The sequence below is a fragment of the Mirounga leonina genome, unplaced genomic scaffold, assembly GCF_011800145.1.
Source record: "Mirounga leonina isolate KUSES-001 unplaced genomic scaffold, KU_Mleo_1.0 Mir_413, whole genome shotgun sequence".
Taxonomy (NCBI): Eukaryota; Metazoa; Chordata; class Mammalia; order Carnivora; family Phocidae; genus Mirounga; species Mirounga leonina.
This window is the reverse complement of record NW_023270734.1, coordinates 1,666,986-1,680,224: the sequence shown is the minus strand read 5'-3', so window position 1 is coordinate 1,680,224 and position 13,239 is coordinate 1,666,986. Positions and strand designations below refer to the sequence as shown.

General features: G+C 43.2%; 1 protein-coding gene across 3 annotated transcripts in view; it reads left to right on the top strand.

The window, feature by feature from the left end:
• Positions 1-13,239, top strand: part of SVIL (supervillin) — a 229,085-nt gene that overhangs the window by 35,997 nt on the left and 179,849 nt on the right. The window contains exon 1 of one of the 3 annotated variants that reach the window (XM_034987200.1): positions 11,336-12,075. The exons of the other annotated variants lie outside the window; for them this stretch is intronic. The gene's annotated coding sequence lies outside the window, so the exon portion shown is untranslated. Of the gene's footprint in view, positions 1-11,335; positions 12,076-13,239 lie in introns of those variants that run through there. 3 annotated transcript variants of the gene reach the window in all.

Genomic DNA, 13,239 nt, shown 5'->3' with positions numbered 1-13,239 from the left:
GACATCATATTGAAGAATACTTTGGGGAGAGGGAGAAAAGTCTGAAATTCACAGGGTCTAGATTGCAGTAAGGCCTAGGCCACCCTCCTCTCCAACGACAGCTCCATCCGGTCTCCTCTTTCTTTGCTTCTTGTGTGTGACACCATTCTTGTTTGGTGCCCAGGCTCCTCTTTTCCCCTACTTCTCCAAGTAGCTCTAGAAGAATACTGCCCTTTTAATAAGAAATTGAGCATTTTTGGGGGGCCTGGGTGGCTCAGTTGGTTAAGCGACTGCCTTCAGCTCAGGTCATGATCCTGGAGTCCTGGGATCGAGTCCCGCATCGGGCTCCCTGTTCAGCAGGGGGTCTGCTTCTCCGTCTGACCCTCTTCCCTCTTGTGCTCTCTGTCTCTCATACTCTCTCTCAAATAAATAAATAAAATCTTTAAAAAAAAGAAAAAGAAATTGAGCATTTTTATTTGAAGAACCAGCCAGTGAGAATGGACTTGTTGATGTGTTCACAACCGAAATTTTCTTTGCGGTATATATGTGTGTGGGCCAGGAGAGAAGAGAGTCTCCCAGAAGGTTTTTTTTTTTTTTCCTTCTTCTCCTCTCTCTGCATTTCCTCTCCCCATCTCCCAAATAAATACACAAAACAGAGGTCCTATATGGACTCTGGAGCCTCCCTGCCTCACGTGAATCCTGGCTTGGCTCTGATGCCTGGACAAGTTGCTAAACAGCTCTGTGTTTCCTGATCTGTAAAATGGGGATGAGGACAGTTCTACCTCAGAAGATTATTACGAGTTGTAAATGAGTTAACATATGGAAAACACTTTGAGTGCCTGGCACTATGTGAGTGTTAGTAATCATTAAGCCCGAACCATATGGGTCATATCTATTCTGGAGTAATGGTTAGGAAAAAGGACTTTGGAATGCTACGTTCTGAAGTATTATGTTTTCTATATTTTCACAGAAAAAAAAAAAAAAAGAGTTCCTTATCACAGTTCTAGGTGGAAAGAATCAGCTCTAATTAGGGAAAACATCTAATGCAGCCTCCCTCAAATTTCAGCAAAAGTAGAAAGTTGTTATACTCTGTATGTAGCAGAAAAAATGATAACTCGCTCACTCCATTCCTGGCAGGGCACCACTGCAGAAGGCTCATCTGATGGATGAAGCAGGAGTCTCAAATATCTGAGGGGTGGTTTTAAGCTTATTCTTCACATTCTTAGATCATAGTCGTGACATAATTCATGTGTCTCCAGTAGAGCATGGCAGACATTCCACATCTTCCCTCTTCAGCCTCTGGTGGCTGTGGGAGCTGGGACTTTGTTGTCCTTCCTGGAAAGAACTTTAGTCACATCTTAATCTGAGCCATTCATTTATGCTCATTTGAGAGATAAGCAAATTTGACAGCAAGACCGAGTTGATAATCTTGGTCTTGACCTTTGAGACAGGATTAGTAAACAAACGGAATCATGAATTGTTTATTATTTTGGTCACAGAAGCTGGAAAGTCCCTAATAAATGAATTTTTAACTTATTATCCCACATATTTTAAGTTGTTCCTCATTGATTAATTAGATTTGTACTATTGTTACAGATTTGAAAAGCAAAAGAAAAAATATCTTTCTGTTAAAGAATGTTGCAATTTTATTTAATGGAAGAAATATTCTCTTATTCTTCTAGAAGAAAATGTTCCACTGAATAATTGATGCTTCTAAAATAAAGCCTTGTGTTTTTATGATACTAGAATAGCTTTCATTATCTAAGTGAATGTTAGCCCTGAATGTTAACTATTTTCATGTAATAAATATTTTGAACATAAGAAAACTCAGCAAACTTGATTGTTCTCAGGTGAAGTTCGGACCACAAATTATACAGAGCCACAGATAACTGCAGGTGAAGAACTAATCACAATATGCAAATCAGCTACTATTAAGAAACTTAAGATTTTTCCATGTTTTTTTTCATGTAAAATAGGATGTAAAACTAGAAACTTAATTATTAATTCAGGATGGCAAATACATTGTTGTATTTTCACACGTTTTAGGAGAATTGAGACGAATATAGTCATTGCTCATTGGTGATTTTGTAACCTTTGTTTTTATTTTGTATAAGATAAAATATGAAATGCATTATTTTTGATGAGCGGGGGCAAAATAAAAACACAGTGCCCCCTAGTATTTCATAGTCTGGGTCTGAACTTCCTGCTTCTAAAATGTATGCTTGGCTTGAAATGATATAAATATCCTTCACATTACTGATTTATATTTAAGAAATTCTTTCTGAAGATTCTACAGCAGGTTCTTGTTATCCAAGGATAATTGGAACCAGAAAAAGGCCATTTAAAGTGAATCCACTTAAGTGGGGACCAAAATTTCATAATTTAATGAAAAGAAGCTTTGGGACTTTATTTTACAAAAAAAAATAACCTGAAAAATATGAAAATAGATTTATTTTAGTTTACATTTAACAAAATTTATATTATCATTTTGACCATGGCTATCTCTTAGAATGAGCAGTGCAAAAGTCAGATGTTGAGTGTTTTGAGAGGAGTAAATTTTTTGGACAGAATGTATGACTGTATATTGTGGTACTTTAAATCACATTTGACACTTACATCACATCTTCAAGATGGGCTAGTTTTACAAAAATGCTCGAGGTCTTAGTCATTTTCCTTTGGGCCTTTTAGGTTCTTTAATAATAAACTCCCTCTGTATTAAAATCCCTATCTTGCACCAACTTAAAATTTTTCTCTGAAATGATTGTTTCCACATCAAACTGCTCAGTCCCCATTTGCCATTGTTTTACCTGTTACTGAGGAAGTTCTCTGATGTCATTTTGATTAACCTCATGAAATTCTGTATTTGTGGGGCAAGATTTGCAACCTTTGCTGTGGACACATGTCGTTCCATGGGAGGTACAAGACCCCCACTCACAGACAGGATCAGGTGTAGATGCTGGCTGTGGACGAGGATGGAATTTTGAGTGGGGACTCAAGTCATAAAATGGTTGGTTATTAGGAAATATTTTAGTGTTTGGAAAACATGCTTCCCCAAAGAAGCTCATAACTGTAGGGATTTGGATGGTGACTACTCAGATAAGGAGGATCCCTGATTTATTTGCATGAATCCCTTGCAGTGTGCTGGAGAGAAAAGAGGACAGATTCATGAGTGGGGAGGTTCCAGGGCTCATCTCTGCCCTTCCAGTGAATAGCTGTATGCTCATGTTATTGGCCTGATGTGGGACTCCATCCCAGAACCCTGAGATCATGACCTGAGCCAAAATCAAGAGTCAGTTGCTTAACTGACTGAGCCACCCAGGTACCCCTGAAATGTCAGGTGTTTTAAGCTTGGCAAGAGCTCCATCACTGTTTCCATAGACTCCTAGAATGTAATAGTCAGTGATCATCTTCCTCTTTTAGTTTATTTGTACCATATATGTATGTATGTTATACTTTCATAATTTCCACGGCCACATCCATATGCAGCCATACTTTTGGTAAAGTTGTGATCAGCAACTTTGTGATCAGCAACAATGTGAAATTCTCCTTTCAGTAGTTTCTCTCTTCTAAGTGTTCACCTATATATTGTAATCTTAATAATTCTCTTTTTCACGTGTACCTGTTCTATTGGCTGCCTGATAGTCCGTGGAGTAAATGTGTTAATACACTTAAATATATCCTGACCATTGGGCAACTGAGCATCTCCAGAGGCTAGCCTTTGTGGGGGGGGTTTGGGGCCCTGTCACCGTAGACATCTCTGTAGGTCGACAGTTTTGTGAAAAGGGCTTCTCACACGTGTAGCATGCTTCTGTGTGCATTTCGGTACCTAAGGGCCTTTTGCTCCTGCTGTACACAGGACAAAAACAAACCAAGGCAAAGCATCTGGCTTAAGTGAAGCTAGAGATGGGTGAAACAAGGAACACTGGAAAAACATTGTCTTCTGTTGCTGCCAAGCAGGGCAAACAGAGATCCTGGGGAGGCTGGCATGAAATAACGAAGCAGGTGGAGGAGACACAGAAACCCGGGTTCTGAATGGCATCTTCAGATTCCAGGCTTTGGCAGGGGCAGCCACCCTACCCTACACCTTGTACTGGATCACCTGGGAAGGTTGGTGACTTCTGGCTTCTTGAAGTTGTACTCAGTCTGGTCCAGAGAACAGGGCTGTCAGTCATCACTGGAGGGGAGACAGTCCCCAGAGGCAGATGTCCTCACAGCAGTAAAACATCCACAAACAGAATTAGATAATCCTACAGTTATTAAAAATCACAGCACTTTTCATTTTAGTGCAAGATCTTAGAAATTTTCAATGCATCCTTGGCAGGGGGGTAATAGTTTGTTCATCCGTTATAATTCGATTTGCTGCCTTCTTATCAAGATAAAGGAAGCATAATTGGTACTGGTAAGATCTACTTTGGTCTGTGGATGTTGTGCTTCCTCTGCAGATGTGGGTGAGCTGTTTGCAATGCTTGTTTGACATAATTTGCAATAGTACTGAGCTAGTCATTGGGCAAGAAAGGGAACTGTGTGCTGTAATTGGGGTTACCTTGATTGCTTGCAGTAGCTGATGGCAAATGTTTCAAGTTAGGTCAGGTTAAAGTAGATTCAATCAAGACAATTTTAGTCATGATTTAAATTACCAAGTAGAAAAAACAAACTAGAGAATTATAGAAATTGTGTGTCGATTTCAAATTCTTCTGTGCAAGGTCATATGGGAATGAGGGATATTGATAAAGAAAGATGTGGTCCAATATTTTCAGAGGTTAATATATGCAAACTGGTTTATTCCATCTCTCATGTGTGTATATTTCTCAGTTTTGGAAATGACATCCTATAATTTTTAAAACTAACCCCCCCCCACCTTAGTTTAGGTACATTGGAAACCAGAAGGAATGGTGAATTCTTTTTGAATTTTGAGTACCACAATGAAAGGTAATTATTGATGATTTCAGAATGTGTTTGCAATATTGATGTGTAGGTCAGCTGCAAAAGCAGCAAACAAAAAACTGAGAATTGTAGATATTTTCTCTCACACACAAAAAATAACTGGTACTGTTCTGAGTTAGATAAGTGATTCAAAAACAAGCACACAAACAAAAACTTAGCATATCTTCTTAAGTCAGCTTTTCCAGATAGGCATACCTGAGGATGAAGGTGTGACCCAGCTGAGCATTTACTCCTTTCCTTAGACCGCATGTGTCCCATGGCCATTCTGTGTCATAGCCCCACATGCAGAGAGAGAAGGTTGGAATTTCCAAGATGTGTTATAAATGACTGCTAAAGTACAGGGACTAATTTTAATCACACATAAATTTGATAAAACATAATAGCCATCTGCCTTAGCCCCTATCCCGGTCCCAGCTTCTTGAAGTCCCATGACAAGTGATGGCCTCACCCTGATGAGACTCGTTCTCTCTCAGGCTTTTTTCTCACCTACTGTCTCCCTGAAGGTTATCTTTCCAAAGTCCATTCACCATATTTTGTTCTTAGGGACAATCACAATTCCTGCTTGCCAATTCTCATTTTATTCATCCTATCTTCTCAAAATTATTCTACTTAATGATTGGATTTATAACATGTTTAAATTCATACTGATCTACTTTTTTAGTCATATCGGTCCTAGGGCCAGTGGGTTGAGGATATAAAGAAACATCTGGAGGGGTGCCTGGGTGGCTCAGTTGATTAAATTGTCTGACTCTTGTTTTCAACTCAGGTCATGATCTCAGCATTGTGAGATCGAGCACCACAACGGGCTCTGCTCTGGGTGTGAGCCTGCTTAAGATTCTCTCTCTCCCTCTGCCCCACCCCTTGTTCTCTTAAAAAAAAAAAAAACAGAGAGAGAGAGAGAGAGGGAAAACATCTGGAGAATTTTTGAAACCCCTGACTGTCTAATGAACAGGTTGCTTGCCTTGAAGAAGATCTTCACTGATGGAGATATTTCAGTAGAAACTGCACACCTGTCTGATGAGACATTTTGGAAGGGGAGCCTGGCTGAATTGGGAAGACGGTTTTCTAGGCTTATTCAAACCAAAGGGGATTGATCCTACAATTTCTCAACTGATGACCCAAAGGAAGTGAAGTGTTTGTTTTGTTTATTTTCTTTTCACACATTTAAAAAATTAAGCAAAGGTATTCAACTTGATTATTGCACCTGGAATTTCTGGTGCATTTATCATCATGCTTTGGAGGTACCTTTCTTTAAACCCTCATTCTTAAGCATACTTCCTGAATGGCTCACTCTTAGCCCTCATGCTCTTGGAGGGCGGTCTGGAGAGAGGATGGTTTTGTGCATGTACTTTCCACCGGGGTGAGGTGCTCAGGGTGCTTTCAGAGCAGAGTGCCTCGGAGGGAGAGGGCCTGGCAAGGCAAAGAGCACTCTGCATTTGGCTCCCAGGGGAGGTCTTAGTGCAGGTGAATCAGGGATTTCACTTGATAACTGGGAGCTACGCAGGGGGAAAATGTGATAAAAAGCTGTCTGAAGTGGGCGGTATGTGTTTTACTGGGTTGGGAGGGATAAGATAACCATGAGTTGATTATAAACCTGAGTGTTAGGAGGATCTTAACATGACTTTTGAACCCCACCTGCTCTGGCCCTCTTGAAACCCTAGTGTCTCCCTCCCATAGCCAAGCCTCCTTGCCGTTCCAAGGGGACAGCAGCAGAATAGTCATCAAGCACGAGATAAAGCACGATGTGGTAACCTTTTTTGGAAATATCTGTATGTCCCATCACCATGCCTGGAGATAATATATACTTGAGCCTGTAGAGGCATATTTGAGTTTTAACGAAGTTTCTAGGCTCCTGTTTCCTCATGGAGCCTCCCTTATTCCAACAAGATGCATTTCCTCCTCCTTCCTTCTAAATGCAGCATCACTTTGTCCTTACCTTATGCCACTGGTTAGTTCCTTTTGTTAATTATGTGTTGAAAAGTTGTGTCCTCATTTAGCACAGGAATGTTAGCTCCATGAGGCAAAGGATTTCTTTCTGTTTCATTGGCTACTTACTGCCAAGAGCCTAGAATAGTGCCTGGTACACAGTAGGTGTTCAATAAACATTGACTTAATGATGTAATAAATGCGTCTCCCTGACCAAATCAAAAGTTCCTTGGGGATAGGACTAGTCCCTTCATTCCATGAATTTCTTGGTGGACTGACATAGCGGTTGTGTTCCCTGACCAGCGGTTTGTGGGCTGTGCCAACCCACCCTTGGTCCTCTCTCATGGAAGGTGAGAGGGAGTGTGTTGTATGGTCACTATATCGAGGACCATAGGTTAAGCTATCTACTTGAAGCATCAGAGATTCTTCCCAAATAGACATGGAAGAAATGCAAAAGCCAAGACCAGCACTGGTGCCCATGGCAAGAGTTTTTTACTTGTTGGGTTCACCCGTCCCTCCCAGGAAACCTCTCTGATGGTCTGCAGGGTGGGGGTGGGGGGACAGCAGGAAGGGCGTGTGCTGGTTGTCACAACCGAGTCTTCCCCTCTGGTCAAGTCTGAGAGGAAGTGTGTGGTAAGTCACTTGGAGGCAGAACGTCTGGCCTATCTAAGAAGCCCTGCCTCTATTTAAGTAAATGGATGAGCTCGAAGGAGCACAGAGAGGAGAAGCTTTATTGCAATGCATACAATTTGATTTATAGCAGCTATGAAGTCTGGCTGATGGAAGAATCAAATCCAATTCTGATGATCTAATAATATGTTTGAGTAGGTGCCCTGAGGGTAAGTTTTGGTTTTTGGCTTCCACTCCCAGGTGATCACAGGGAAGAAGGAGGTAGGCAGACTTTTCCAGAGCCTTGAAGCTGAGCGAAATTATCAGAAAAGGAAATTTTAGGTACAAGGATTTTAACTTTAAAGCACAAAAGTAGTTACCTTTCGGTCAGCTGATGAGTGATTTTGAGACAATCATGAGATGTTCATTTAATGAAACCATAGCTCCTTGTCTTCTTCTTTTCCCTTTCTCTCTGTTTCTCTCTCTCTCTCTCATGCATGGATGCCATTCGGACTTTAGAAATTGTCCTGCCTTTGCATGTTTGTGCTGAGGTAGCTAGAGTCCATCTCCTCATCATTAAATGCTTATGAATCTGTCATTCTGTGTCACACACTTGCTGCCCACCTGTCTTCCCTGCCCTCCTGCCTGTGCCTGAAGTCTCACCCAGAAAGCCTCTCCTCTTACAGCCATGCTGCTGGACTCCACCAGTTCCATTCTCCCTGTGCCATCCCCCTTCTGGTGTTACCGGTCAAAATCCTATTCCCTGCCTGCTCCACCTCCACAGAGCTCACCTCCTTCCAGCCCTGTGGTGCTCTGCGCATCTCTCAGCCCTCACCTCCTGCCCTGTGACAGCTCCAGTGGGGGAGCCCAGCAGGTAATGTCTTGGCGTGCTGGCCCCGTCGGGAGCCTCATCTGCAACCACCTTCTTAATCCCTCCCCCTTGCTTTGCTGTTCTTGATCTTGCATGGAACTCCGTAACCCTTCTGAAATGCCTGGGGTACTTGTTACAGCTGGAATCTTTGGCTGTAACCCCAGGGCTAACATCTAGAGCCCCAGCCTGGCATTGAGGGCCTTCGGATGCAGGCTTCCAACCCCTGCCTCATTGCGCCATGTTCTAGTAATGCATAATTACTATCTGCCTTCTGGAAATACCAGGCTCAGTTTCAACCTTGTGGCATGTGTACATGCTGTTCCTACCACCTGGGATGCATTTTCCCTTCCTTCCCAATGGGATAAACCTAACTGATCCCTCAAGGGGTCACTCAGGAGCCTCCTCCAAGAAGCCAGCTGGGTCAGGTGCACTTGTTGGAGGTAGAAGAGGTGTGGGCCCCACTGGACAAAACCCACGTTACAGCAGGGGCCAGACTCTGTGTTTTAGAAGCTGATCTCCTCAGGTAACAGAAGTCTATAAAGGTGGGTCTGGACCCCCGGCCTGTAGCGGTGCAGCTAACACGCAGTTGTTTAGAAAACGTCGGGCTTCCTCCTCATACGTCCTTAGACCTTCCAACCTATACTCAGTGCTGCTTATTTTAGGTTATTCTTCTTCTAATAAAATATTTAGTAAAAAAGTCCCATCCATTTTTAGGAATGCAGAGAGGAATAGAGCATGTAGATTGAGGTTGCCACTCCTTCTTAAAGCATAGCTTCAGTGGCCTTACTAGCTGCTTCTGTTCTCACAGGGATATGTAATCACCACTACATCTGAGAATCCAGGAAAAGGGGTGCCTCGGTGGCTCAGTTGTTAAGCGTCTGCCTTCGGCTCGGGTCGTGATCCCAGGGTCCTGGGATCGAGCCCCGCATCGGGCTCCCTGCTCGGCGGGAAGCCTGCTTCTCCCTCTCCCACTCCCCCTGCTTGTGCTCTCTCGCGCACTGTGTCTCTCTCGGTCAAATAAATAAATAAAATCTTAAAAAAAAAAAAAAAAAGAATCCAGGAAAAGTCAGCAGAGCAAGAGAGTCCCTCTGTTGCCTACAAACAGCTGCCAGCCCAGCCAGGAGGTGGCCATGCATTCAGCTTCAAGGTCCCCTCATCCTAAAATGTGGGAGAACCACAGGAGAAGCAAAGGAGGGCACAGAGGGCGCTGGTGTCTCAACATTCACCAAGCTCTGGAGGCTTCTCCTACATTTAATTATTTCTGCTCGGACAAAAGCTTGTTCTCTGTACTCCAGGTTAGCATCGCTACATTGTGCTGGACGTAACTCCTCTAGCTTCCCTCCGCCGTACGGTCTGTCATGCGCAAATGCAGGGCTCCAGCAAGATCCTAGACCTGTGGTCTTCCATGCAGGGCAGACTTCGGCTTCACGATGGGGATCTGTCCCAGTACGAAGACTAAAGCCTTTCCAATGGCGTCAACCTGTTTCTCATAAGCATGTCGTCACCCATAGACTGAGGGGTCGAGGCAGGATGATCTCTGGGGTGTCTTCTTGCTTGCGCATTTTGGGGTTCTCTGGATTGAAGGTAGAGTGTTAAGAAATGAAGGTGGGTGGGGGCAGCAAGCATGGCTGAGCTTCTGAAGGATTTTACCCGAGAGCACAGGTAACAACGAGAATGTTGTTCGAACGGGAAAGGCAGTTCTTTTCCCTCTGTCTTCATGGAATCTGGGCGGCTGACCAGAAATAGCCAGTGAAACTGTGTCCCAGGTGTCACTTATAGTGACACTAAGCATATGGGGCTGGGCAAGCCTGGTTCCCCTGATAAGAGTTTATTTCTTTGGTTTGGGGATTTTGCGGTGCGTGGCCGAGAAAAGGAGCAAGGGAAATGGAAATCTTCCAGCAGTTTTCACTTCTCATGCCTAGAAACGTGCCTAGGGGGTGGGAAGTGAATGCACTTTTGGACAACTGTGTCCTCAGGGTGGCAGCTGAGCTGAGGGGGAGAAAGGAAGGGGGAGAATTTGTGGAATAGGATGCTGGATGTCTGAGACACATAAAGAGAGGGTCAGTACAATTCAGTCTCTCAAGTTTACATTTGTTAACTTTGAAATTGTAAAAATGATCACAGTTTAAATAGCAATTGTTAAACACCCAGTTGATCAAGTATTTTATAAACCCTTGTTCTGAAGTATTCTTAAGGTAAGTGATCTCTAGCCTAGTGGACAAACAGGTTCTGATGACCTGGGATGAACTCCTGTACAAGTGACTAGATCTGATTCCCTATAGATGCTTCCAATACCCAAGGGTCACAACTGTGTGCCGATAGGAAAACAGAGTTGGAAAATCTGCTCCATATAGCCAAATGGGCACTCCACCCTAGGTGGATGCCAGCTGGAATGGAGCCCTCTGTGTGGCCAAATGCTGTTGTCAAAAACAGAAGAGCTGGCTCCGGCTCCCCCCAGCCAGTGTCCAAAGAGCCAGCTGCTGTGGCCCCCTGAGGTGACATCTCAGGGCCCAGAATGACCTCCCTTGCCCCGCTTGAGCCAGCCACACCACCTGGTTCTTTCCACTTACCTTCTATGACAGGAAATCTCTACAGGAAATCTCTACAGGACGCCAGAAATATGTCTTTTTTTTCACTGTCATGGTCAGGGACTGCTTAGTCTTTGCTTAGCTGACTAGTGTCTACTAAGTATTTGTGTTTAGCAAGTTAGGCAGTCTTTGCTCTCAAGAGGTTTATGGCATGCACATGCACACGTACATCCACACGAACACACCCCTCTGTTCTTTGAACTTTAAACTGTATTTTTAAAAATATTTATTTATTTGACACACACACACACAGCACAGGCAGGGGGAGCAGCAGGGACAGAGGGAGAGGGAGAAGCAGGCTACCCGCCGAGCAGGGAGCCTGATGCGGGGCTCGATCCCAGGACCCCTGATATCATGACCTGAGCCGAAGGCAGACGCTTAACGACTGAGTCACCCGGGCGCCCCACTGTTCTCTGAACTTCAAAAACAATGAATGAATGTATGTTGAGGTAACGGAGAAGTAACAGCAACAGGACAGAGATGAATACGTTTTTACTATAATTAACAAATCTTAGTGTCACACGTGGGCAAAGGGGGGTTTTATCCCTCACTAGAATAGAGGGATGGAAGACAGGGCATGGCTGTCCCTCCATTTTGGGGTTGGGGCAGACCGGAGAAAAATCATTAGCTTTATTATTAAAACAATTGAGAGGGTGGATAGAACCTAGTTTGATGAATGGGAATGGCAACTTTGTACGGTGGCTCACGTGGAAGGACAAAGACTGTGTGCTTCTCGGAGGTGCTGGGGAGGAGCAACATTCCAGCAGGTGGGAGGACTGGCATCTAGGAGTGATGGTGTTCCAGGTTTCACGCTGGGTCATATATGTGACCTGGCCTCATTGACCTGACTGCTCCAGAGCTATGTGTGGTAGGAAGACTCTCACAGCTCCCTAAAGAATCATGGCTCATGTCCTAATCCCTGGAAGCTGTGACTGTGTTGGGTGACATGGCAAAGAGGAATTAGGTTGCTGGTCAACTGGTGTTGAGAGATGGGAAGGTTCCCATAGGTGATCCGGTGGGTCCGATGTAAACACAGGGTCCTCTGAAGTGAGGGAGGAAGGCTGGATAATCAGTGTCAGAGTGATGTCATGTGATGAAGTCTGCACTGTCTTTGCTGCTTTAAAGATGGAGGAAGGGGCCACAAGCCAAGGAATGCAGGTGAGCAAAGAAATGGATTCTTTCCATAGAGCCCCCAGAGGAATGCAGCCCTGCCAACACCTTGACTTTTAGCTGAGTGAGACCCACGTTAGGCTTCTAACCTCTAGAACTATAAGATAATGAATTTGTGTTGTCTCAAGTCACCAAATATGTAGTAATTTGTGGTAGTAGCAACAGGAAACCATCCAATATGGAAACCTGTCTCTATTTTGGAAACATGAGACCCTTTTAGTTATTTATGGAATATCATACAATGGAAAACAAGTAACTCAAAGAAGAAGCTTGTCAAAATTAATTCTAAGATCTCTTTAAGCTCATTTGTTTTATTAGTGTGAGGGCAAAAACTTTATTTCTTTCCTGTTATATCGTCACTGCCTAGTTCAGTGCCTGACTCATGAATCTTCAAATGAATGGATGTTTTTTAACTAAATCCATGAAAAACCAAAATGACTATATTTTCAAAGACATTATTTTATGCTAAAGTATATCACTAATATTAGAAATCTAAATTCAAGCTCTTGTTATAGACAAAGAAGATCATACTTTACATTGCCATTTAAAGATGAGAGGCTTCAGGGGTGCCTGGGTGGCTCAGTGGGTTAAGTGTCTGCCTTCAGCTCAGGTCATGATCTCCAGGTCCTGGAATTGAGCCCCAAGTCAGGCTCCCTGCTCAGTGGGGAGCCTGCTTTTCCTCCCTGTGCCCCTCCCCCCACTCATGCTCTCTCTCTCTCTCTCTCTCTCTCTCAAATAAATAAAATCTTTAAAAATATATGAGATGCTTGAGTAACAATAGTATTTTTAAGTCATTGGATTTAAGTGAGAGTCATCATTATTTCTTTCTTGGGTTCTAGGAACTTCTTTGTACCTACACATGGTTGGAGTGTTAACTAGTTTCTCACCTATTCGGTAAAACTGCTGTAATATGTAGCATGTTGTGACCTTAAGTTGGTGATCAAAAAAAATGTGCTCATTATTTATGAAACTCAGTTTGGAGAGTTTGGTATTTTTTACTAATGATATTATTAATGATCTTTGCATGGCATCTTTTAGAATTAGGAATATTTCTAGTGTTGATTTTCTATTTCTTTACTCATTCTTTGAAAAAAATCTTTGCTAGGATTTTGCTGTGTGCCAGGCCCTGGAGAAACAAAGGTAAATAAGATA